Raw genomic sequence first — 24,892 nt, forward strand, 5'->3', positions numbered from 1 at the left:
TGAGTCTGGAAGGATGCATGGATCTAAAATAGGCACAAGCAGTCAGAGATACATATTTTTTAAACATGATGCCAGTTTGAGCTTTACTGTGGCTTGTCTACAGACTGCAACAAATAGTGTGGCAAATCCAGAGTTCCTTTGCTGAGTGGTTTATGTAGCCTGCCTGATCTGATGCATACAAACATCTTTCCCCTTGTTAGAGAAACAAAAAAACCAATTCCATAATTCTCCAAAAGTATCAGAAAACAAAAGAATTATTCAGAATCAGAATTTTAGATCTAATTAAAAAAGGCTGCTGGGCACATGACATGTGTCATTGTTTCATGTCTCAGGAGATGTCTCCAAATCCTGTCTAGGAGACCAGGCTGGGAAAGAAGCACTTTGAATTTTGAATTTTACTTGTGCTACTTTCCAAAAGAAAATCTGGTTCTGCAATATTTGCAGTATCTGAGAAATCTGATATGTAGCAGGTTGAGAAGCTGCCACCAATCAGAGCAGAATGGAAAGATTTAGAGAAATTCCTATGGAAAGACATGGAAATAAAATGTATTCTGTTAAAACAAACATTTCAGTAGAAGCTTGACAAATCTCAACAAAGTTCTTCATGTGAAAAAGCCACATTTTGATTAATTTGGATTTGTTTTTTTCTTTTTTTTAATCTTTTTCTTTTGAATTAGGTTAATAAAAAATATCCAGAAGTTTCATTTAGCACATAGGTGTCCTTTTGTGCAAATATCTGGGGAATCTATCAGTCCATGGACTCAACCCTGTCTGTCCCACCATATTTTGCATTCAGAAAAGTGCCCCTTTGACTCTTGTCAACACCCTGGTGTTAACCTTTGAACAGCCTAGGGGCTAAACGGGTGCAGTCTGGAGAAGAGATAGTAGACCATGAGAGAGTAGACCAACAGAGAAAGTCTCCTGAGTGCCCTCCATGATGTCAAGATGCACTGCCAGGCACCTCTGCATTCTCCTTCCTTGTGGCAGGAGAATGGTGGAGAAGCCCCAAGGACAATCTCTTTCTCTCCAGGTAACCATAATTACCTCTGTACACACTGCTTTTGCAAGATGCACATGCTTTTTAACCTCATGCCATGGTCCAGATCTGCATTTTTGAACAAGGGTGTATAATTTTAAGAAAGAAAATGCTTAAAATCCACTCACCCCAGCAGCAGTACATGATGGAAACTACAGCTATTGCTGTTTTCATGAACTTTTTGATGTCTTAACCTTGAAGCTTTCTTCTGGTGGAACACTGAGAAGCTCTTGTCAAAATATCTACCTTAATTAGCTTTTGTTATGAGTCAAATACATACTGCTGGGTTTATATAAACTGAGTAGTGTAGCCTTCTAATATACATCCATGAGTCTCAAATTAAACGTGATCTCAAATAAATATTAACAATCTCCATGGTGTGATTATGGCCCTGCTTTGTAAACAGCCCCACTGCTTAATTAGAGCTCTGTGCACTTCAAAGTGCAAGCTTATCTGGCTGTTTCTGAGCTGCTGTCTCACTATCACTGTGTGCTCCAAGAATAATAAATAAACCAACACAGGAACGCAGAAAGCATTCCTAATCACAGCCATAAATACAAAATAATAATTAACTGAATAACATGAAAGAAAGATGTGCCTCCAGTTTCATTTTCACATAATTCCATTTTAACCTGTTTTTAATGTAACTGATTATAAACTATTCTTACGTTATTAAAAAAAAACAACCCACAAGTTCTGCCCCTGCAGTCAAATGTTTTCTGGAGTACTGCATATTGAAGAAAAAAAAAGAGACATTAGTGCTGGTGCCATGGTTTAAAATTCAAATGAGAAAGGAAGTGTTAAAGCTTCATTCTGTTTAGCCATATGTGAGGCACCTGCTTAGAGAAGTTTATGGGAGTATTAATCTATGGGAGTGTCCAAACACTTCCAAATATCTAAACTTGAGCAACAGAACTTTCTTGGTTATAAAATAGTTGATGGCAATAAGCAGTGAACTGAGATTAGTTTTTAGCATTAGCCATGTGTTATGCTTCACCACAGCAGAAGAGTATTAAACAGCATTGTTTCTCCTTCCTTCAGTGACCTGACAGGCAAAATGCCCATACATAGCTTTTTTTTTTTAAGCTGAGTAATACATTACAGCTTCACTGGTCCCATCACTGGAATTAGAGCAGGATGAATGCAAATTCATAGAATAAAATGCATGGCAGAAAGTACTTTCTTTCTAGTGGAAATGCAAATTAGGCTGTATGTGAAATTGCAGTAATAGAAAAGTGCAGAATCCACCAAAAAAATCCCCAAACCCCAAAGCAAAACAAACAGCCCAACACTTCCAAAAAAAAACCCCAGCTCACTATTGTTACTCCCTATTTAAAATTGTCTCTACCATCTTTCATAATTGGAAATTTTCCTTCCCTCTCTTCTGTTTTTTCTCTTTTCCACTCTCTCTGTCCCTCCTGGTCATACTAAGATGGTGTCATACTAAGATGGTAAGTTCCTTCAATTACAAATCTTCCTCTTCAGATATCTTTTGTACAAAACAGCCCAATAAGATATCAAAGAAATAAAGCCTTTGAGCTTGTCTGCAGTGACCAACATGAGCAGTGATTGTGAACAGAGCAGATTTGGTTCAATGAATTCTATATAATCTAATGGTGGCAGACTGGTGCCTGTGCACAGAGCAGGGAGCAGAAGGGGAGAGTGAGGAGTGTTATGTGAGCTGGACTCATGGAAGTCAGAGGATGAGCAGGGAGATAATTCAGAGTACAGAGATCATTCTGAACAGAGAGATCAAAGAGCGGCACGAAATTTTAAATCAAAGAGAAAGTCTCAATGCTTGCAGGGAAAGATGGAAAATGCTTATTCCTGAGAAGATTTAGTGAGATTTAGGGGTCTCATGTAAGTCATCTTCAATTATCTCTGCCCTGTGTAATGTGTGCTTTATTAAGTGATGCAAAGAGGCAGAGCTGTCTTCCTGCCTTCTCATCCTGCTGCTGCCACTGCAGCACTGTGAAACACAATCTCTGCAGAAGGTTTGTTACTGTGAAGCCAAGCAGGATGTAATAACCATCCCTGAATTGCTGGTTTGTGGCTTCATTGGTAGAGAAAAAGCAGAAAAACTGGAATTTTCATAGGGACCAATAACATAGAAAGTAGGATCTGAATCTAAAGTGAATCTAAACTTTCAAATAGGTATTGGAAAAAACCTTCAACAAATTTTGAGATTTCACTAGTTAAGGCACTGCTGAACAGTTTGTTAATGGTAACTTCTCCTTGTGTCATTTTTTGTGCAAATGTTCATTTACATAGTTAAATTGGGGATTTATTTTTAAAGGTACTTCCTCAGACTCTAGGTTTCTGTTTGAGGAATCCACCATGCTTTAACTCTTTGTCCTGGAGTTGTTTGTGGCATGCCTTCTTTGAGGTTCTTTATCTGTGTATTCATATTAAAGCCAGTGTTTTTGGGAAATGAATGAGAAGATATGTTATTTTCCTGACATTGGGAAATTCCAGCAAGTTATCCCTAAATACCTGATAGTAATTTGGTAAGGCAATTTGCTTTTTTGTAGACAAATTCAATTTTCATCTTTCTGGAAGTTCATTTGTTGTAGCCATTGGCAAGCCTCTGAGAAATAATATTTCACAGTAATTCTGCAACCTTAGATATTAGTGACCAACAGCTCAGAAGATATTTTCTCTTCAGAAGATATTTTTTCTCCTCACCTGGGAAGTTTTTGCAAACACAGCTGCTGGCTGCTGCCAGCCCTGCAAAATGAATGAGAGAACCTGTCTCTCCCAGGCTTTTCCTTGCTCCACCTTCACTTCACAGAAGGGTGCAAAAGGGTTGGTCCCTCATGAAATGTTAATACAGAATGAGAAAGTTTTGCTAGAGTCAAGAGGGAGATGGGCACACACTGCTTGGTGCAAAGACAAGAACACAGGGAAAGAGACAAGGGGAAGAGAGTATCTGTCATCTACTGTAGTTTAATTGCATGCTTCCATTTGGGAGTTAAAATTCAGCCATTACATATCTAGTGAGAACTTATCCTTGAGTTCTGCCCTGATGGAACAAAATAAACATAATTTCAAATAATTGGCTTCTCTGCACTGAACAGATTTTTTTTTTCAGAAAATTGGCTGCAATTAGATTACTTTAAAAAAAAAAAAGTATTCAAAAAGCAAATCCATGATTTTTTCAAGTGTTTCATACGATTTTGTAGGATGTCTTTCTTCTGGGGTTTGTTATTTGAACTGAAATCTTGCTGACTAGAAATTCTAATGCCTGGCCTTTAAAAGATAAAGAATCTAATATTTTGCTTTACCTTTTCTAAGTTTAATATATCACAGATGCAAGCTGAAGCTTTATGGGGACTATGTCAAATATAATTATCTGGAAGATTAAAGTAATCATCATCTCAACTGAAACATACATTCTGTTTTCCATAAGTCTTGTGAATACTGAATATACACAGCATACAGTAAAAACTTACAAAGGAAATCTAAGACTCTAGCTAAAGTTATTATTAGATGCTAATGTTTCATATTTATTCCATGAAGTTAGCCACACTATTAAATGAGGTTTTAATAAGACACTCTGGTTTGCTATTCTGGGAACTGGATTTCTCCATATCTTTACTTAATTTATTTCACAGCTAATCACCGAAAACTGCTCCTGCATGAAATTTGCTGTTCTTGCTGTCATCTCTTTTCAGCCACGACATATGTGCCCTCTGGAGTCCCACTGCAGCACGTGGAAAATCTTCACTTAGAGTTCAGGTTATGGCACTTGTATTTTAAGGCTGGCTGTGGAAAAATGAGTAGTGAGCTCAGACTAGATGGTTTGGGGAAAAGGAGGTTGACAGGATACAGTAGTATTTAGTCTGTCTTTTATGTCCTGAGACTAGTTACTGTTTGGCAAGTTCCCCTGAATTATTTTAGTAAGTCATTTTATTGGTATATGTTTAGCAAACTGTACACTTCACAGTCTCAAAAGCAAGGTGAAAATGTGAACCTTGTGTTTGTAGGCTGGCAGCCTGATTTGTATTTTGCTGTATCTGACTTAATATTTTTCCATTGTCAAGTAATTTTGAAAATATACATATATGGTGGCAGCCCCATATGATGCAAATTTTCTGCTCTGCTCTTCTTCAGTCTGAACATACTTTTGTCATTTCTTGTTAAAAAGATATCTAGTTGATGAGGTGGGTTACATAGGAGAACCCAAAATTCTATTTACCTCCTGTAAACTTAAAGTTTTTAGAGATGTCATTACAATAGTGAATTTATGCAGTTCTTAAATAAAATAAGAAATATGAATCTTGTACTCAGGTTCGATGAAAGATATTAATGGCTCTGAAAGAATTCAAATTAGGCCTTGAAAAAATGTATTTAAAACAGCAGCTGCAACACATACATGGAAAAACTACTTACAGATCTTGATGTGCACTAGAATCAAGTAAGTACAAGTGTTTCTTTAAGTGCTTCATAGCAGAAGGGGGGAGAGAAGCAATGAAAGACCTGGTGAAATATAGAAGTTACTTCATATTTATGAGTTGATGATGTAGAAATTCCTTGGAAAAATATGGTATTTGGAAGAAGGGAATAAAACAATCCCAAAGAAGTTTAGGAAGAAAACAGACAAGAAAATGAGGCTTACACCTGAGATTGATAGGTTAAACTAATATTTTAAAGGCATATTTTTTAAAAGTAAGGTATTGCAGTAATGGGGAAATGATAATGTCAAATATTTGACTGAGAAGTGTGGTAAATATATGTAATTTCTTCTTCATTATTTCTGAATTTTTCATCATAATTTTTTATGCATCTATACTATAAAAAATAACTATTATTTACTTTCTCAGTATTTCCATAAAGAACAACCAGACATACTCTTTTTGGCACAAATGAATTGCTTCTCAAATGTAGCATGTAGTTTTAGTCTTTCAAGTACCACAAAGACATAAACAAGTTCTGAAGGAATTCAGATAAGAGCAACAAAAATTATTAAGGGGCTAGAGAGTTTGATTTACAAGAAAAGATGAAAACCTCTTCTGCTCAGCAAAATGACAGCTAATAATGCAAGGGAAGAGCAATGATAAGAGCCAAAAAGTATTTAAAGCATGAGAGCATCAAGGAAAGTGTGGACGTGTTTTAAAGTGGTACAAGGTTTCAAAACACTGACTTGGTATTGGGGAGAGTATTGTGTTTGTGTATGTTTTTCCTCCAAACTAAGGCTAAATAATCTGTGGAGCTTGTGTACAGACAAAAAAAACCAAAACAACAAATCCCAAAAAAAGTATGAACAAAGGAAAAAATCCTGTGGAAATGTAAAACAGAATGACACATCTATCAGCTGTAGTGCAAGTCTTCAATGTAGTATATATTTAAACACAGGAGCCAGAAAGATCAAAATTGAAAAATAAGATTAAATATGACATATGAGCAGAATATAATGTTAGGGAAAGTATATATCAGTAACACAGAACATAACTTCTTTAGAAGAACATTTTCTGAAAGTAGGTTTGCTTTGCTCAGAAAATTTTGTAGTTCCTTGATAACCTGCTACCCCTTCCCATGAAAAAGGACTTGCTATTCAGACATAAAATTTGTCATATCAAAACTTCATTCATAACTGAAAGCTTAATTACAGCATCATTGGATGTTTTTTTCATGGTTTAAATCAGCTCAGCCCTGTTTGCTGATACTGGCAACTTTCTGAAGGCATAAAGAATAAGTGTGACATTAGGAGATATTTGAAAGATATCCAGGAGATATTTTTAATGTCATTGGTGCTCTATAGCACTTTATGCATAAGGAACCAAAATAAGGAGAAATATTAAAATTCATCAGAAGATGCAACGAAATGATGGTATGTTTAGATGTCAAAACTTAGATGGTGCTAAATTTTTTCAATCCAAACTTAGTACTCTTTAGTCAAGTACTAGAAAAATTGCTTACAGAGGCATTAAATATTTCTTTACATTCAATGAAAACTTCCACAACAAGTTACAGAAGAAAATGTACTCTTGTGCAACAAGCAAGTATACCCTTCTACTCTTGATGTACTTTTCTTAAAAGAATGATTATAGACTGATTGAAATTTGAAGTGAGCAGCTGTCAGTGTACTGATAAAAATTTGAGCTTGGATAACTGCTTATAAAAGTCAGAAAGAAAACAAATATATTTCAAAAGGTCAAGACTTAAATCTAAACTGTACATCAAAATGCATAAGGAAAACCAAAGGGACAACTAAAACCCAGTTTTTAATATAAGTCCTTCAATACTAAACTTTGAAAAGCTCTGTCCCTATCAAGTCATGACAGCTCTGAATGTCAATTAATAGGACTATATTCAGTTACTAATTAACCTAATTTCAACCTAATTAATCTAGTTATTTGATGCTGAAAACCTCCTCCTCTCTGTAAGAACTGAATTTCAGCACCTGGACAACCAAATTACTAAAAAATAAATTCTAGCACCTAGGATTAATAATAATATATCATTGAAAATATGTTTCAAGAAAGTTTTAAAATATATCCTTGACAGGTTGAAAATTATTTTAGATCAAAGATAAATTAGATTCTAGATTTTCACCTTGAAAGTTTAAACACCTTTTATTAGTCTTCATCTAGAGGAATGATGCCATTTTTAAAGCTTACCATGCCTTGGAATGAGAAGACTTCAGAAAAAGATTTTTCACTCTAAATTCAACAGAAGACCTTCAAATGTACATTGTCCATCTGTCCCCATGCATTTTGTACAATGTTTTCAGTGAAGTACTACTGATCATCAAACAAAACAAGGTGTCATAGTTAGCTATGACATATTAAACATGTATAGCTCATCAAAATCCACTGCATATTTTGTTTCTCAGTAGATATGTTTTTTCTATCTAAGAGGCAATATGAAGTAAATGTAAATATATCCAAAAGAAATATATTCTATTTGACCAAGGAAGTTTAGATTGTATCAATTTTTTAAAACATTGTAATTTCTTCTATAAATGCCTTGCTCACTTGTCACATCTAACTTCATGCTAGTTGCAAAACTTCATAATCTGTTGACAGTTAGATGTTTCCATACCCTTTTATGGAAAAATGGGCTACATCACATTGTTGTGCATGGTTTGTAAAGACGTGAATGAATCCATGGAACTCAAAAAGGGTCACGCAAACCTTTGCAATTACTATATTTATTTTATCAATGACAGCCTAATGAAAGGAGTTCTCAGAAAAATAAGGGGAGACCAGCTCTTAACTTCTAACATCTACCAAGCAAGGCAACTCAGAAAAGGCCAGGTAAGTGTGGGCCTGAAGCTTGAAACAAAGAACTGAACTATGCATTAACAGCAAGCACATGCTGACCTTAGGTCCACTCTGCTCCTCCTTGCCTGAGAACCAATGTGCTGGATTCCTGTTGGGCAAAAAATGCTGACTTATTCTGAAATTCAGTGTCTAGTGTTACTGTAAACACACACTGCTTTTACAGTTCCCAGCAGAGCACTCTCTGCACCAAGGTTACATGATCTTTATATGCCTGAAAGGTAATAAAAGATGTTAATGGTGGGAATTCTCTTAGGAATGGTAGCCCTGAGCAAGAAGAGGAAGGACAAGCACATGGTAATATATCAGCAGTCTATGTAAAGACATAGCTTGATTGTGAATGTGTGATATAACTTTGGAAATGCTAAAGGATTGACAGAAAAAGCAGTTCAGCTGGAGCAGATTAGGGGACCAATGCAATGGTCACATTACAGGTTGGAGAGCCACAGAAGGCAGTGGAGCAGAGGCAAGTCACATGTACCAAGAGCCCAGATGAGGATGTCTGTGCAGCTCATAGAGGCCAGCACAGCAAACATAAGAGTGGAAGGGGAGATGTTTAGTCTGCAAAAGACAGTCTGTAAGAGTCTCAAATTTCTAAAAGGACTCCAAAGTTTCTGTTATATAACAGTGGCTGCTGTAGTATCATCTGAATGGCTGTGTAGACACAGAGTCCTAATTCTTGGTCAGTTAGAATTGCATATTTTAGTATTTAAATACATTTTCTACACCAAATTCTCTAAGTCTTGTGCAGCCTCTTTAAGGCACTTATTTCCCAAGACACTATCAGCAGAAGGCTGCTACAAGAAATATTTAATTCTTCAAAGTCTTTTTGCCTGTGTCCCTTATTGTACCAAACTGTCCTGTCATATGGTACTGGGGCAAATGTTTGCACAGCTTGCTGAAAGTCAGCTCATTAAAACAACATAAGGTAAAAAATAGACCTCATATGAATCATTTCAATGATCCAGTTTACAGCAAATGGTTGAATTCCTGAACTTAGAAGGCAGTGAATAAAGTTGGGGATGCAACACTGTGACTCACCTTCAAAACAAAACTCTCTTTCAGGCAGTTACAACTTTCAATCTATTTGTGCTGAGGTGAATCACAGTCTGGCCCACTGAATATATGAAGAGGGATATATATATTTCGCAAACATAGCAGATTCATGCATAATGAAACCCAGGAATTATTGCTTGAACTGTAAGCCGGACTATAAATTCCATTTAAAAACTGACAGCATGCAGTTGAACACAAATCCACATTGAGATATGCAGCTAAACAATTAGGACAACTTTTAGGGATGCCTATCTCACCATTTCAGGTAGATAGACTTCCTAGTGGTGACTGAACATACTACAGCTGATTGCTGTATCACCAAGAGATAAAAGTCGAAGTATAGACACCGCAAGAATGTGGATTAAAGTATTCAGCTCCCCTTGAAGAGCTGCATGTTCTCCAACTGGTGAGCTATTCCATATAAAATGTGAGATAATTAAGTGTGCTCACTTGTTGCATGTTCAATGAACACTGTAAAAGAACCATGAAAAAATGCATACAGGAAAGGTAGACAAGGGATACAAGACATCCCCTCTATGAGAATCAGTAGACTATTGGTTGCTATATATGCCAACAGAGGAATGTGCTTGTGAGCCTTTATAGGTGCTACTGAATGAGGAAGTTTCATTCCAGGCTCTGGTTCAGACTCTAAGCATGCTTTCTGGTCAGCTGGGTGGAGAGTTTATGACAAATAGCCCCAGGGGAACTAGATTTCTTTCCTAGCTCTGAAGAAAAGGCTTGAAGGAATGGAAACTTATCAAAGGGAAACTATGAATGAAATGAATTGTTGAATAGGTGTCAAGAAAACTTTAGCAGTAGATGGTAGAGACAAACTTAGTTTGACAGTTTATCATAGACTGAGTCATTGCTTTCTGATGATCGTGCTAGTGAATATGAAAATGCTCTGAAAAATGAGCTGGAAAAAATCCCCTATTCAAGTGACACAACATGACCTATAGTGAGATCCTAAGCTATTCAAGATGACTGGAGTTAAGTCAGAAATATATATCACAAAAGTAAGGAAAGTGATTCAAGAAAAAGAATGCTGGGTTTGTTATTTTTTGTTTTTGCTGGAAACAGCACAGACCTTCCTTGGGAAAATCTATCAGGAGATGTTTGGGGCAAGACAGTGAAGACAATGGCTTGGAAAGGAGCATAGACTTGTAGGGCCTGTGAACAGGAGTCCAGCTCAATCCTGATTGTGGAAATTGGGAACAAAGTCCCTATTTTTTATGAAATGCATGTGGGTGTTAAATCCAAAAAGTCCAAAAATGTCCAGAATAAATTAGAAGGGTGCATAGGAAATGTAACCAAATCTCAATAAAAATGAATCAGTGACCTACAAGGTTTAGCACATTCCTTCATGAATTAATAATGCTTTCAACATGAAGCACTGCAGCCTAAGCTACAAAGTAGTGTCTATCCTTTCACATCTAACCCTGAAAGGACACACACTACTAGGAAAGAAGAAATACTGTATTGCATTTTCAAAATCAGGTAAAGATAATTAGATATTACAGAAATGATGCTAGTTTAATCATGACAGTGTACCTATTTTCAAATGCAACTGAAGAGCAGAAATATGCCTCTTTGATTTTCTTACCATAATCTACTTGGATGCTCTTCAGGAATAAACCTTAATTTAAAGTTTGGCAGCTTTTAAATGTCAGTTTGGCCTTAAGTGCTCCTCTGAAGTTATTTTATCCCTCAGTGACAGTTATGTAGGGTCAGCTGATGGTCCCTGTGTTAACAGAGGGATATTTCTAATGTCTGGGAATATGAATTAGCTTTTTCTTAATCAAGGTAACTTGCTTCAAAATTTTTACTATTTATAGCATAAACCAGAGAACACAGCACACTTTCCTTGTTTCTTTAAGGACTGTTCTATGAATGGATGAGTGTCTAATTGCTGCAAGCTCAGGAAAGTAATATGCTTTTGAGTTCACTTGACTGTCACTTGACTGAATAAGTGAAATCTTCTACTTCTTATCAGTGAGATCTGTGGTTCAAAGGTCCATTTGAAATAAAAGCAAATTTCAGCCTGACTCCTGCTGTGTGAGGCCGTTAATAAGGCAATGCTTCCTCAATGTTGATGGGGTCAGGATGTTAAAAGTGGGGTGGTTCTCTACTGAATTAATGTGGAGCCCTGTACCTGAGCTTCTTTATTCTCTGTCACACACATGTAAGGCTTTCTCAAGTTTCATCAATTTGTTGTTAGGTTGCTGATAGAGTGAGTATTCATGCAGATAACAATTTGCATGCAAGGTATAATTATGGCTACAGTGACTTCCACTTACCCCTTCCAATACCTCAGCATGGTTTGGGAGTGATAGATGAGTATCCAGGGCTAAGCACAGCTCAGCATGACTCTGTCCACTGCACAGGTTTGTCCCAGAGGAGGGGGAGTGTTGGAGCAGCAAGCTCTGGTACAAAAAGCTGCTCTACAGGGAGCATAATCTGGGACAGCTGCTAATGCCTACCAGCTCACTGTCAGCCCCACTTTTGTTTACAGCTATGCCAGGGATTACCTTGCCCTACCATTTAGACAAGCAGCTGAAAATCATTTGAGTCCCACTTTCCAGGTACGTGTAACAGAGCAGCAGTATAGCTAATTTTCACTGGTTTTTCTTTTTTTTTCCCTCCTGAACTAGTAACTGTTGCATGATAGGTAAACAATTAAAAGGCAAAAGTGCAACTATCAGATCCAGTTGTCTATTAAAAAAAAAAATTCTCAAATCTCCTTTGCAGCAAAAGTTCAAACATAAAATCTTGAAGGCAGTTTTTCAGAAGGAGGGAAAGTGAAGAGCAGAGGTAGGTGAAAGCAGTGGTTCAAGTTCTTATGCTAGAATCTCACTGAGGTGTATTTTCCATGAATTACAAGAGGCTAAAGATCTTTCCACTGAGAGGAGGATATGTTCCTAAATTTTTATTTGAATCCTCTAAGAAAGGACTAAACCTGGAGAAGTCTGGGGTAGACAAAGGATGTCAGAGTGAATTAATCTCTTTGACCTTTCTGATCAACACCACTCAACGACAGTAAGTGCGAATCTCCTACCACTACTGGTTTCAAACACTCCCTGGATCTTATCTTCCAAGAATTCATGGATCTTTTCTAGAAAACTACTGGATGACATGGGACAAAACTCAAGCAGGAAGAATAATTAAAGAACTGTGACAACTCTGTGCTGGTACTTGAGTCCTTCTTTTGTTTAATTTGTTTTTTCAGATGCTGTTGTGTGACTGCATTCTTGAAACAGGTGCCCTTTAAACCTTAGTGACTGGATGTGTGCACTTCAAATTATTTTGATATTTAGCCCATACCTTCTTCTGACAATGAAAAAAAACTTTGTGACTCAGCCCACAGCTCCTTTAAGAGAGAAAAAAATCCCAATTTTGGAAGTACTTTGGTTGTGCTACTATGTTTCTGTCATAATTATATTTCTAAATCTATCTCCTGGATTTCTAAGTAGAGAGGTAAGGAGTACTTGTAAGCAATTGTGTAGCACTATACAGGAAAGAGCCAGAAGGGAATATAGGAGGCAATTGTTTTCTGGTTGCCTGCACTGTGTGCATTTGGCTGATACTTAATTCAGATTTTCAGCAGTGCTGCTTGTGATTGGTTCATGGCAAATAGAGGATTTTGGTGCTGGAGTGTGTCTAAACTTACTTCTATTTGCTAAACCAGCTAGAAGTCTACAATAAAAAAAATGTATCTCTATGTTATCTTTGACAATTACAATTTTTGATCTCACTTCAATCTATTAAAATAACTGTCCATACTGCAGCATGTTACAAAGATATATTATCTTTTTTTTTTAGTTGCTTTATTTTTGAGGATTGATTTTGCTTTGTTTAAGGAAACGGGTAAAGAAGCTTAAATAACATATCTCAGGACATGAAATGGTCACTATATCTTTAAGTGAATTGGAATGCTCTTCCATTGGAATTGGAATGCTCCTAAGGGAGAGGTTTAAGTTAGAGTAATGGGAACTGGTGAACAAAGCACCAAAAAGCATGAAACCCCAACGCAGATGAAGCAAAGATTTTCCAGATGTGGAATTTTTTCTATGGATCAGTAGAGTTAGCTTAACTTACTTAAGCTATAATGATTATTTTGAGAAAAAAACCCAAAACATGGCTCATTTCTTATCTCTCAGTCTTTTAATAGAAATAAATGCAATTTACTTTGCTGAAGATTTTTATCTAGATTTGCTTTATGAAAAGACGTCTGTTTCTTATTTGTCTTAGTTTGCATACATTGCCTCTCTGGAAATGCCTTTGAAATGTGTTGCAAAAGTGAATACATGTAGCAACTTCTTAGATTGGAAAATTTCTTGATTAGTTTTCCAATGTCCATTTCCTCATTAAAGACAAAATTATGCCAAGTTTTGATGACAACTGTAATATATATGTCTTTACAGTTTTTAGTGTGGTCTTTGGTTATGTTTGTGTTTTTATATTCTTATGACATGCACTCGTATTTTTCTCTTTGCTATTTACTAAGCCGAAGAATTGCGTTGATTTACTTTATTCTGATCATTGGTTGGTTTTCTGCAAATTTTAAGAACCCTCTAGCATTTGATAGAAAGTTTCCTAACACGTAGACGTCTTTTGCTGTTGCTGTATAAGTTATATAGGATTCTTAATTTGATATTTCCTGGGGGAAAACCATGCCTCTTACAAAACAAAGAAACACTCATGCAATAAAAGTATATTCAATGTACATATTAGGACTTGAATATTCAGGATACTTTTACTACAAAATACCAGTTTTGACTCATTAAAATCAAACTCAACTCCTAGAGAATGTATTGCGTTACTAATTTGGCATTCTAGGCGAGTTTTGGTTTGGTATATAGAAGGTTATGATTTGGGTAAGTCCTGCAAAAGTCATTGGTAAGAACTTTTATTAATTTTATTGAAGTAAGGGTTATATGAATTAATTTCTCTCTTACTAGTTTGTTTAGTCTTTTTCTAAAGCTGTGTACAACTTTAGCATCTGCAGTCTACTGAGATGAGGAGCTCCACGGCTCAGTTCTAGATTGCCTCCCCTTGTTTGTTTTGAATCTGCCACCTCTGTTTGATGTCCTGTCATTCTTTTACAGGAAGAGACAAGCAATTGCACATAAAATTCAAATGTTTTTTGACACAGAGTGATAAAACATGGACATCTATTGTACTGGGAGACAAAAAAACAGATGAGGTGCAAAAACTAACTGTTGAAAGGAACAGCAGGTATTAAATCTGTGACTGAAAAAAGCCAGTACCACTTACAAGCTTGGAGAAGAAAATCCTACTCTAATTAACTTGCCAGGAACAGTGTCTTCTACATCATCCATTGTTATTGTCTGATCCTGCAACAGCTCATTGAATGGCTGCTAAAAGACATTTTCCTACAAATGGTAGGCTGGATCCATGGTTCCAAACACAGGGCCAGACTTAAGTCCTAAGGGCATTCTGTTTAAAAAGCACTAGTCTGAGATGTTCTAAAAGGGGGAAAGAAATTCTAAGAAAACTATATAGTTTTCATTTTCCAGTCACAAATTCACTGAAGATGATGAATTTGTACCTGATAAAATTGATTAACCTGATACACATGCTAAAGTTGTACCAGACCAGGTACATGGGTTACAAACGTGGAGCAGACACTTGCTGAAGGCACACTTGTGCTGACACAAAAAACATTATCCCACTCACAGACTTAGTGTGAGATATACCACCAAAACAAAGCCTTGGGATTGTCTGAGCATTCTGTGGTTTCATCCCTGTTTTGAGAGCCTCCCATGGTAACTACATGAGAAAAATATTTCTGGTGTATTGATAGATTGTTCTGTAAACAGTATTCTATGTTAATCAATTGATAGATGAATTCTTGACTAAAATCTCAGTCTTTCTTTTTCTTCCATGCAATATGAAAACATGATCCAGGAAAACTGTAAATTAGGCACCTGCCTAGAAGATGTTATGGCTCATTTAATTCTTTTCCTTGCCTTTTAACAGATATTTCAACTGCTCTTTAATTTCAAGCCTGTATTTTGATATGTATTAAAATCCATGGTTACTTTCCTCTTTGCCTTTCAATTCTAAGCTACTAAGATATGATATACCTGGCTAACACTCTGAAACTGGTTACCAAATATTTCCTTTCTTTTAGGCCAACATACAGCAGCAGCTGCAACTCAATCCAGAATTGGCTGGGAATTAAATTAATGACCTAACAATTGATTTAAAGAGAATATTCACATGGAGAAACTTTCAGAGAAATCATTTTAGACTAGGATTTAGCAAATTTCTACTTCCAAGCTTAGTCCAAAATCATGTGACTAGAATGATCATCTGCAGGAATAACTCCTTGTAGATTTATAGTTTAGAAACCATTTGGCAATTTTCTCTATCAACAAACTTTTTTTTTCAGTTACTTCTTGATTTGTAATACTTATAAATTATGCAACCATTTCAAGTAGTTATCTGATTCTTTCCTAAAAAGTCATGAAGGGGAAATTCACTAATAGTCAAAATTAACACAGAGGTAGACTGACAGAGGTAATAAAGCATGAGGCAAGTGACTGACTTTGCACATAATTGTACACTGGTGCATTTTAAAGATCATGGGCGTCAGTCACATATTAGAGAACCAGCATTTGATTCAATTGCCATTTCCTGACATATGCAAAAGTAATCTAATTTTACAAGAGTGTTTGGAGAGAAGATTTGAGAAAATGGTTGAACTTGATGACTAGATATCACAAGCTATTTAAAATCTTCAGGATGATGAAAACCAATTTTTGTCAGTGCGGTTGGTATCTTTCAGTTTATAGATAATAAAAGGTCTAACTATTCAGGCTGAACACACTATGGGCAGAAGCCACAATTCTCTCAAACATGACTTGCTATAGCAGAAGACATTCAGAGCCCAGGTTGATATTTCCATCAAGGAAAAAAGAAACCCCAGTCTGTGGCACCTGTGACACTGCAGTTACATCCAGACCTATAACTGTCCTGCCAAGGATGGTTCTGCATCAGGAAGTCACTTTGCCTCCAGGTGTGCCTTATCCAAAGTGTGTTTTTGGGTGTCTCTCACCTGATTTTTCAGCATGTCCTTAGAGAAATGTAAATAATCATGTCACAGAATCATAGAGAAACAATCATGCCTTCTCATCAGACATCAAAGGCCTCTCTCTTTTCCCTAAGAATTTTTGAATAGTGACTTTTTATTCTAGTAAGGTGAGCATGTAAATACCTCAAGTGTATAAGGAACAAAAAACAAGCTCAAGTTCCAGTGGTTTGGAACTGAAACAATTTCTTATCCTTATTTTTTATCAGACAAAAAAAGAGGTTATCTTGTAACAATTAATTTTAAGTACTCTAAGCTCTTCATATTAAACATGGTTTAAAATTGTTCAATTTTTTTTGTTCATCTTCAACAACTCTGAAACAATTCAGCAATTCAAGTCCTACTTTCAAATATGAACATGGGAGCATAATATATTCCAGATGTTTTGAATGTTGTCTAGGAATCCAAAGAAGCAAAGAAGAGCATCTTACATTTTTTCAGAAATGACTAGGTATCATCATAATTTTGTGCCACATGCAGACTTTACTGCCCAGAAGTAACCTTGACAAGAAATTGTTGCAAAATTAGCAGCTTGTTTTTCATATTCAGGTACCTGAATAACTATTAAAATTTAGTCAAAAGTTAATATTAAAATTTGGCTGTTGGCATCTCATCTTTTCAGAAACTGCCTCTATTTCTGGACACTGAAAAAGAAAGACCATCACCTGATTTCCAAATCAACAGTCACATCATTACTTTAGAAACCACGACCTAATGACTGCATGTCAGTTTTAATTAGGACCAAGTGAACTAGTTTATAGTTCATTTGAATCAACACATGTCTTTGCCATGAACTCAGTCTGAAGAAAATTAGCCTAGAAATAACTTGATTAATTGGTTATCAGCATTCTCTGTTACACTTCTTATAGCCAAAAAAGGGAAGAAAGAACAACTTGATCATGTTTGATTTAAAAGCTATTTTCGGTCAGGCGCTACCTCTTTTTGAATGTTTCTGATGTCCAAGTCAAAAAGAGACTACAATGTGGCCTGGGTAATATAAATGCTAGCGAGTCACTGTGTAACTGATACCTAACTTTATACTGAGAAGCCACTTGATTAAAATTAATTATATGACACTAGCCAGAATATACTGAGTACCAGTTTACAATCTGTTTGATGGTGTTCTAAAATCTGAACATATTATAATTACTTATAATGTAACACAAAATTGATTTTGCTGCAAGTAAAAAATTTTTGGGTCTCCTGCTCTATTTTCTGTTTTGACAACAAAGAGCACAATTTCCACAATATTTTTCTTTTGTAAGTTGGGATTTTACAATCTGTAAGGGTGGATAAATAAATGAGAAAAACTGGCTGGAGAGCAGCTCTGTGGAAAAGGCCCTGGGGTGTTGGCAGACATTGAGCTGTGCATGAGCCAGCAGTGTGCCCTGGCAGTAAAACGAGCTGGCAGCAGCCTGGGATGGATCAATAAAAGCACGGCCTGTAGATGGAGGGAAGGGATTATCCCTCTCTATGCAGTGCTTGTGAGACCACACCTGTAACAGTGAGTCCAGTTTCACAACCCTCCCAACACAAGAAGGACATTGATAAAAGGGACATGCAGGGGACAGCCACCAAGCAGGTCAGGGTCTGGATCACTCAGCCTATGAGCTGAGCCTGCAGGACTTGTTCAGCCTGCAGAGATGTCTTTTGGGGTCCTACCAGCAGCTCCCCAAGACTTGACATTAGGCAACAAGCAGATGGAGCTGGACTGTTCATATTGTGCATGTGAGGATGACAACAGAGGAGATAAGAGGCATGAGCTGAAACCAGGAAGGACCAGGCTGGACATTAGAAGAATGACTCCTCTGTGAAGACAAGACAGCAGAGGAGCACGTAGCCTGCAGAGGTTGCACAGGCTCTCTTCTTGGAAGTGTTCAAAGCTGGGCTGGACTAAGACTTGAGCAATCTAGTCTGAACTCAGGGCTGGCCTGCTTGAACACACAGTTGGAGAAAGAACGTCCAAATAGAGTTATCCTTTGTTTAACTGTGCTTCACTAATAGGTGATGAAGTCTGTTCTTACAATATATCAATCTGAGATTAAATATTATTAATATCAAATATCTTTAAAATAATGCTAATTCTTGGAGTTTTTTATAGTCACATAATTATTGTGATAAAAACAACTTGTATTAAATAGGGAAGCGCATGTTGTCTTAGAAACACATTGGATTGAAATGTTTAGCATGATGGCTGGGAGCAGTAATCATTCAGCTGGTATCATATAAAGTTTTATTCCTTTCAGGGAACTATCTTGATTTAAATAAGGTAATTTTGTTACTTAAGAAAACACATTAAACTGGCAGAGAAATCAAGATTTGATTGCTCACCACAGGAATATAAGACACTTGGGCACAGCTTGTGTCTTCTAAAATGAAAAAGGACATATGAATATTTTTCAAATAAATATTTAAAGTTGTTTCCACAATTAATGAAATCATCAAAGAGCCTAGAAAGCTATTATAACTAAAAAAACCTTAAGAATATGATAAAATATATGTATGTATAATACAATGTAAAAATAATGGCCTAGCCTTGTTACTAGCCTGAAATAATTCAGTTAAGCTTCTTTTTCTAAGCATTTAAAGATGTAAGTAAATGAGATTACATTAAAGGTATGAAAAAATTAAACTCCTTTGAAGATAACAACAGCATATTTTGACCTAAGAAGCTCTTCCAAAAAAGGTAAAAAAGGTCCATACTAATGGCCCATACTTTCTCCACAAGGCAGGTGGGAAAAGAAAATAGAAGTTTACTAAGGAATTTTATGCACAACAGGTTCTGCTAGTTCCCAGATACTGCAGATGTACTTAATAATTATAATTTTTTTTAATGGAAATAGTTTTAGCCTTCCATAAAACACCTGTTTTCGTGTCCAGGCTGGTACCTGAACTTTTGTGTCCTCCTCCAACGGTACACAGCCTTATCACTGGCTCCTCAGAGCACATTCACACTACCTGACCCTAACCTGCAGTCTTTAAGACTAGCAAAAGTGATATACTAGAGGCAACCATGAGGAGTTTTAGGCATCACCCTGCTTCTAGTGCATTTAGCATGGTTTAAAGGGGACTTTTATATGAAAGCTGCAGTCCTAGGACCTCCTGGTTCCTCCAAAACATAAAGAAAATTTCAACAGCACCTTTGGCTTCACATAGTGCTGTGTGGATTTTAAAGTTTGTATGTTTATGCCCACATGCCAGTGAATATGGTATGACTTTTAAAAGTGAAGTAATTTATTCAGAAGAACAACTACACTAGTGTGTGGTTAATAAACCACTAAAAATCAAATACCAAAAATCCTGACATCAGCTATTTTACTGCATTTAGAAAAAAATAAAGAAAACCAAAGAACCAAAAATTATTAGGAATATTAGCATGAAAGGTCAGCTTTCAGTATCTATTGACATCATAATTTTTTCTAGTAATAAAATGAATAGCAATGGAATAAAAATATATCTATTAACATCTATTAGTGTTTGGCAGCCATCCATGCATTTTCTAGCAGAGCTTCTATAACTGTTTTTCAGTATGACAGATAGAAGTATGAGCGTTCCCCTGACATTGCTATTTAGAAAACAAACACCAAATTTTATAAGTGTTGCAACATTGACAATAAAAAAGGATTACCTAACTAGCAGCTAGTACTTCATACTAAGGTCTCACAAAAACTCTAGTAAGACTGTTCTTCTAAAAACCAGATAAAACACTTGCTAAATGGAACAATTAATTATTCATTTTGCCTAGTTTATTTTACAATACTGGCTAGAGTTATTGTAAGGCAGCCAGAAAACTAGTAACTGTGCCAATTACCTTGTATTTCTCTCCAGTTTATTTGGAAATTGATATCTTGTAGCCAAATTGAATTTTGTAATGTTTGCTCTAGGTTCAAACCAGTTTATTATATGCATGAGCTCTTAATGACCTTATGAAAACAGAGCATCTAGTGAACACTGCTCCAGATCCAGAGAAAGAATTGCTTTCTCTGGATCTAGAATAAGTTTGTAAAATCTAGTGAAGATTATATTTTTTTTCCCTTTTGATTAGAGCTGCAGTTAAATGAAATGGAATGAACAGACCTCTACCTAATGAGCCAAGCATTTGGTCTTTTATGTGCCTGGTTACATGATAGTGAACCCGTCGCACTGGATTTTCCAGGTCCTGCTGTGAGTTCTCACAGACAGCCAACCCACCTTGTCATCACTCCATCACCTCCTGTTCTGCAGCTCATCTCACCATGGGGTTGTGCACCAAGTGTCCTCTGCTGCCTGACACTGACAATAAGAGCCTGTGAGAGGGAAAACCCTGCCATTAAGGCCTCTTTAATAATCTCTGTATTTGTCTTCCTTCTGAATCAAAAGACAATCAGGAAAATTAACACCAAAGGAGAATAGAACCTGTACTTCATTAAATAGTGTCTTTGCCAGAAATAGAATAGATGCAGGGGAAAAAAAAAGAGTTGTTCACTGCTAGGCCCATATTTTAATACTGACACTGGGGAGCTTTCAAGAACTATGTGCTGGCAAGAGATCCCTTGATGCTGCTATTTTTTACTGTGCTTCATGTTTTATCCTCTTGTTGTCTTGCTGATCATCAAAACACAGTGAGAAATGGGCTATCAAATGTTGTACTACATATAATGGTCTGACACTTTTATTTGTGCTGAAGTAGATCTCTCTAACCTGCTAGTTAGAGAGAATACTGAGATTTACCCAAAAAGGCTGTGCACTTCTCCCACAGTATATTTTTAAAGCACAAGGGAATATTTTGATAGAGTCATGAAAACTCAAAAGCATGTTCAATTCCTATTCTCACTTAAAAGAACTCATTTATTATAATGCTGAACATTATGGACCAAAGGTGTTAATATTTACTTAAAATTTGTTTAGGGCTAGACTAAACCTTCTGCCCTGTTTATTGATAGCGCATAGCTCCATCACCTCAAGAGAAATAAGCTGTGCTAGTCTGTGACCAGATGTGGATATTTGCTCTGCCTCTCCCACTGGCTCTGTTGTAACAATGTTTCTAAGCCACAAACAGAGTTCACTATTCCCTACAAATATTTGAGGATAAATTGGGCAAGCATGAAGCAGGTACACAAAGGGACTTAGGCAATAATTCTAGTATTGGCTTAAAGTCATTTCACCTTTGTTTTGGGAACACTGCTCCAGAAACAGAAGTTAGCCCTGAATTAGGAAGCTCACAGTGGATTCATTGTACTGGATATTGGTATGTGTGTCAGGAGCTGTCTCGAGCCTGCAGTTAGAGGAGAGTTAACTGATACCATTCATGAAGTCTCATATGTGAACCACATCAGTAAAACAGATGCTGATATACAGCCATGTGAACCAAAGGTTCAGATGCTGATTATTTTTAGACTATAAATGGAGTCAATACGACAAATTCTGACACATTATTGACAGGTGTGCTAAATCCTTCAAATATCTTCACAGTTTTTGTACAGAATTGGAGAATATAAATCACCACAGTCAGCAAGGTGAGCAAAGGCATGCAGATATGTAATTTACTCAAAAGAAAAACAGATGAATCTGAAAAAATAGTGTTTTGAATCTGGTTTCTGGCTTGTATTCTTAATGTAGGCGCCAACATTACTTGTCCTGAGTCATCTCTTGGCTTGAACCACCATTTTCTCTGACTGTGCATACTGCTTGATGTTAACTTCTACCTCAAAATATTATTTTGAAAGATTTATTTTTCAACATTGCCAGAAATGTCAACAATATTGAGATTTCTTAAAAATGCATTACTCAGAACTAGCTGATGCCACAGTCCATCATTTGCAATGCCCCAATTCACACAAGTGGAAGCAATCGGGTACGTGTTTAGGCATGACCAATGTTCTGCTCAATGTACTGATCATTTATAGATTTTTGCCAAAGGCACTTTACAATTGCATGTTTTACGGCGCTTTCCACTATTAAAAAAAAAAAAAATTGTTATGCAACTCTTGAGCTATTAATTGACAAAAGCAACAATGTTTTCAGATGTTTGGCTTTGTTCCAAATCTAAAAATGGTATGTGAGTGTTTTGGGTTTTTTGATAAGTACTCCATCTTATGGAGTTTGCGTTTGATGTCAAAATTTACTGCTTGTTGGAAAATATATAAAATTGAAAAAATATTTCATTTCAAGGATTAAAAAATACTATAAACATAATCAGTAATGTGTGAACTTCTAAGCTGCTTAGGCAGCTTAGTCCATTTAAGGATCTAAATGTTTGGTTGCCTATAGGAAAAACATTTGAAAATATCAAGATATCTGGAGTCTACAGAATAAAAAGTCTTGTTAAAACAGGGGTTTATTTCTGCATATATAAAATTTCTAAACCAGAAACATTGTAATAACAACCTTTCTACTTTCTTGTATTTCTTATTCCAGTCACAGATGGAATCAAATAGTAGTAAGTAGAAAAGAGGGACTTACAAGAAAATATTAGTTCAAATTCTCAAAATGAGAAGAGATGTTTCACTAGAAATTTTGAATGCATTTCTATCCAATTGGAATACAATGCCATTCAATCTCTTTACCTGCAAAGTTATTAGCTCTACCAGCAATTAAATAAACTGCTTTTTGTTCTGTAATACTTTGTGATATACTTTAGTTTGCTTGTGATAACATAAACTAGAAAACTTTAGATTGTTGGTATTTCCAAATAAATATCAAAATTCGTATTTCTTTTGTTCTCTTACAGCAGACAAGAAAACACATTATATTATTTTGGAGGCTTTCACACCTTAAGTCTGTCTTCGTCATCCGTGACTATAGGTAATGTCATTCTGGTGAAGTGAAAGCAGCAATGATCAAGCACTGGCAAGTTACCTTGCAAAACATGGGATCTGACTGCCTAAATCAAGATCCAATTGCACTTAACTAAAATAACACTTCCTGCCCCTAGAACCAAGTGATTAGGCCTGATCTTAATAATCATCTCCCTCGTACATTCTCAATATTGCAAAATAACCCATCATAATCTCAGGATCTTCTGAGCTGTAGAGTTAAATGAAAGCCAAAACTCATTAAAAGGCAACCACATATTCATTCTCAGTTTAGCTTGTGCTCATATACATGGCAATGTCAGAAAACTGACATCATGTGGCATGAAGTTCCACTTAATATTTGCAATATGAAATATAATACCATCCACAGAAAAACATAGCACAGGAGTCTGACCAGAAAGAAGGAAAAGAGAGCCTTGTATGCATATGTACATATTATAAAGTCTATGTAAAAAATACATTCATTTTATATTATTACCAACACTTGCATCATAGGTACTTTTGACACCAAAAGACGAAGCATAGATCTTCGAGTTTTATTTGAAAATAACTACAAATGGTATGGTCAGTTATATATAACTATAATCAGTTTGCATGTTTTGACATAATTTACAACCTCAGAAAAAGAAACACCAAATAATGCTGCCTATGAAATCTATAAAGAAAAATCTTATTAAACATGGGTCAGAGTTTGGGAATTATTTCTGAACATCAACAGCTAAAGTAACAACATCCTGACAGCTCCATAGCTTTTACAGTACTGACTGTTACTGTGGACTTTCTCTGAAACATTTTTTAACCTATTCTTCTCCCCTAATAAGCAAACGAAAAGAAACAATCTGAACCAGGGTAGTGCAAGAAAACATCAACAATAAAATCAGACATAAATCTGAATGCCATGTGGCATTTGGATATTTTGAGGTATTTTTCAAGCTATATTCAAAGTACAGTAGCAAATTATCAATTAAATTAAAAGACAAGCAACCAACAGTGATTCTCGAGAGCAATAGTGCTGAGTTCCATAGCGTTTATCACAAGAATTTGACAGTGTCTAGCAGGCAATCAGTAATAGATTTCACACAGCAACACCAAAGCACATAGTGTTCAGAGGGCATATATAACAGAAAAGAACAGAAAAACAATCTTTCAATATTCTAGAAGTACTTAGCCAAAACAAGTGTTATTACCTCCAGTGAAATACTCCAGGTAATTGAAATTTCTTGCCATATATAAAGATAGACAGTAAAGCTTACACCAAATCAAAAGTCAAATTCAACTGACTTGAGAAAACCCATTTGCATCGTATTTGTTAATTGAGACGTCTAATAAATCGTAATACGTGTTAACACCAAATAACAAGTTAGTAACTACAGGAACACTGATGTAAGGAGCAGCTGCAATTCAGCTTTGTAGGACAGTTTCAAACATCCTTATTTATATGACACAGAAAACTGGACTGCATTTTAGAAAGAGAAATTACTCTAGTCAGGAAACAACAGATAGTCTTTACATAGACATTGGTCAAATCTGCAATCCTATGTTTGAAAGCCCACAGTTGAAGCCTGTCTTTTATCACTTAGTTAAGTAACAGGGTATTCCAAAAACAAAT

The 24,892-nt window shown here is 36.0% G+C and overlaps 1 protein-coding gene across 6 annotated transcripts in view; it reads right to left on the reverse strand.

The window, feature by feature from the left end:
• The window catches only part of DLC1 (DLC1 Rho GTPase activating protein), a 214,528-nt gene that overhangs the window by 102,162 nt on the left and 87,474 nt on the right, over positions 1 to 24,892 (reverse strand). The window lies entirely within an intron of this gene.

Source organism: Camarhynchus parvulus, chromosome 4 (genome assembly GCF_901933205.1).
Source record: "Camarhynchus parvulus chromosome 4, STF_HiC, whole genome shotgun sequence".
Taxonomy (NCBI): Eukaryota; Metazoa; Chordata; class Aves; order Passeriformes; family Thraupidae; genus Camarhynchus; species Camarhynchus parvulus.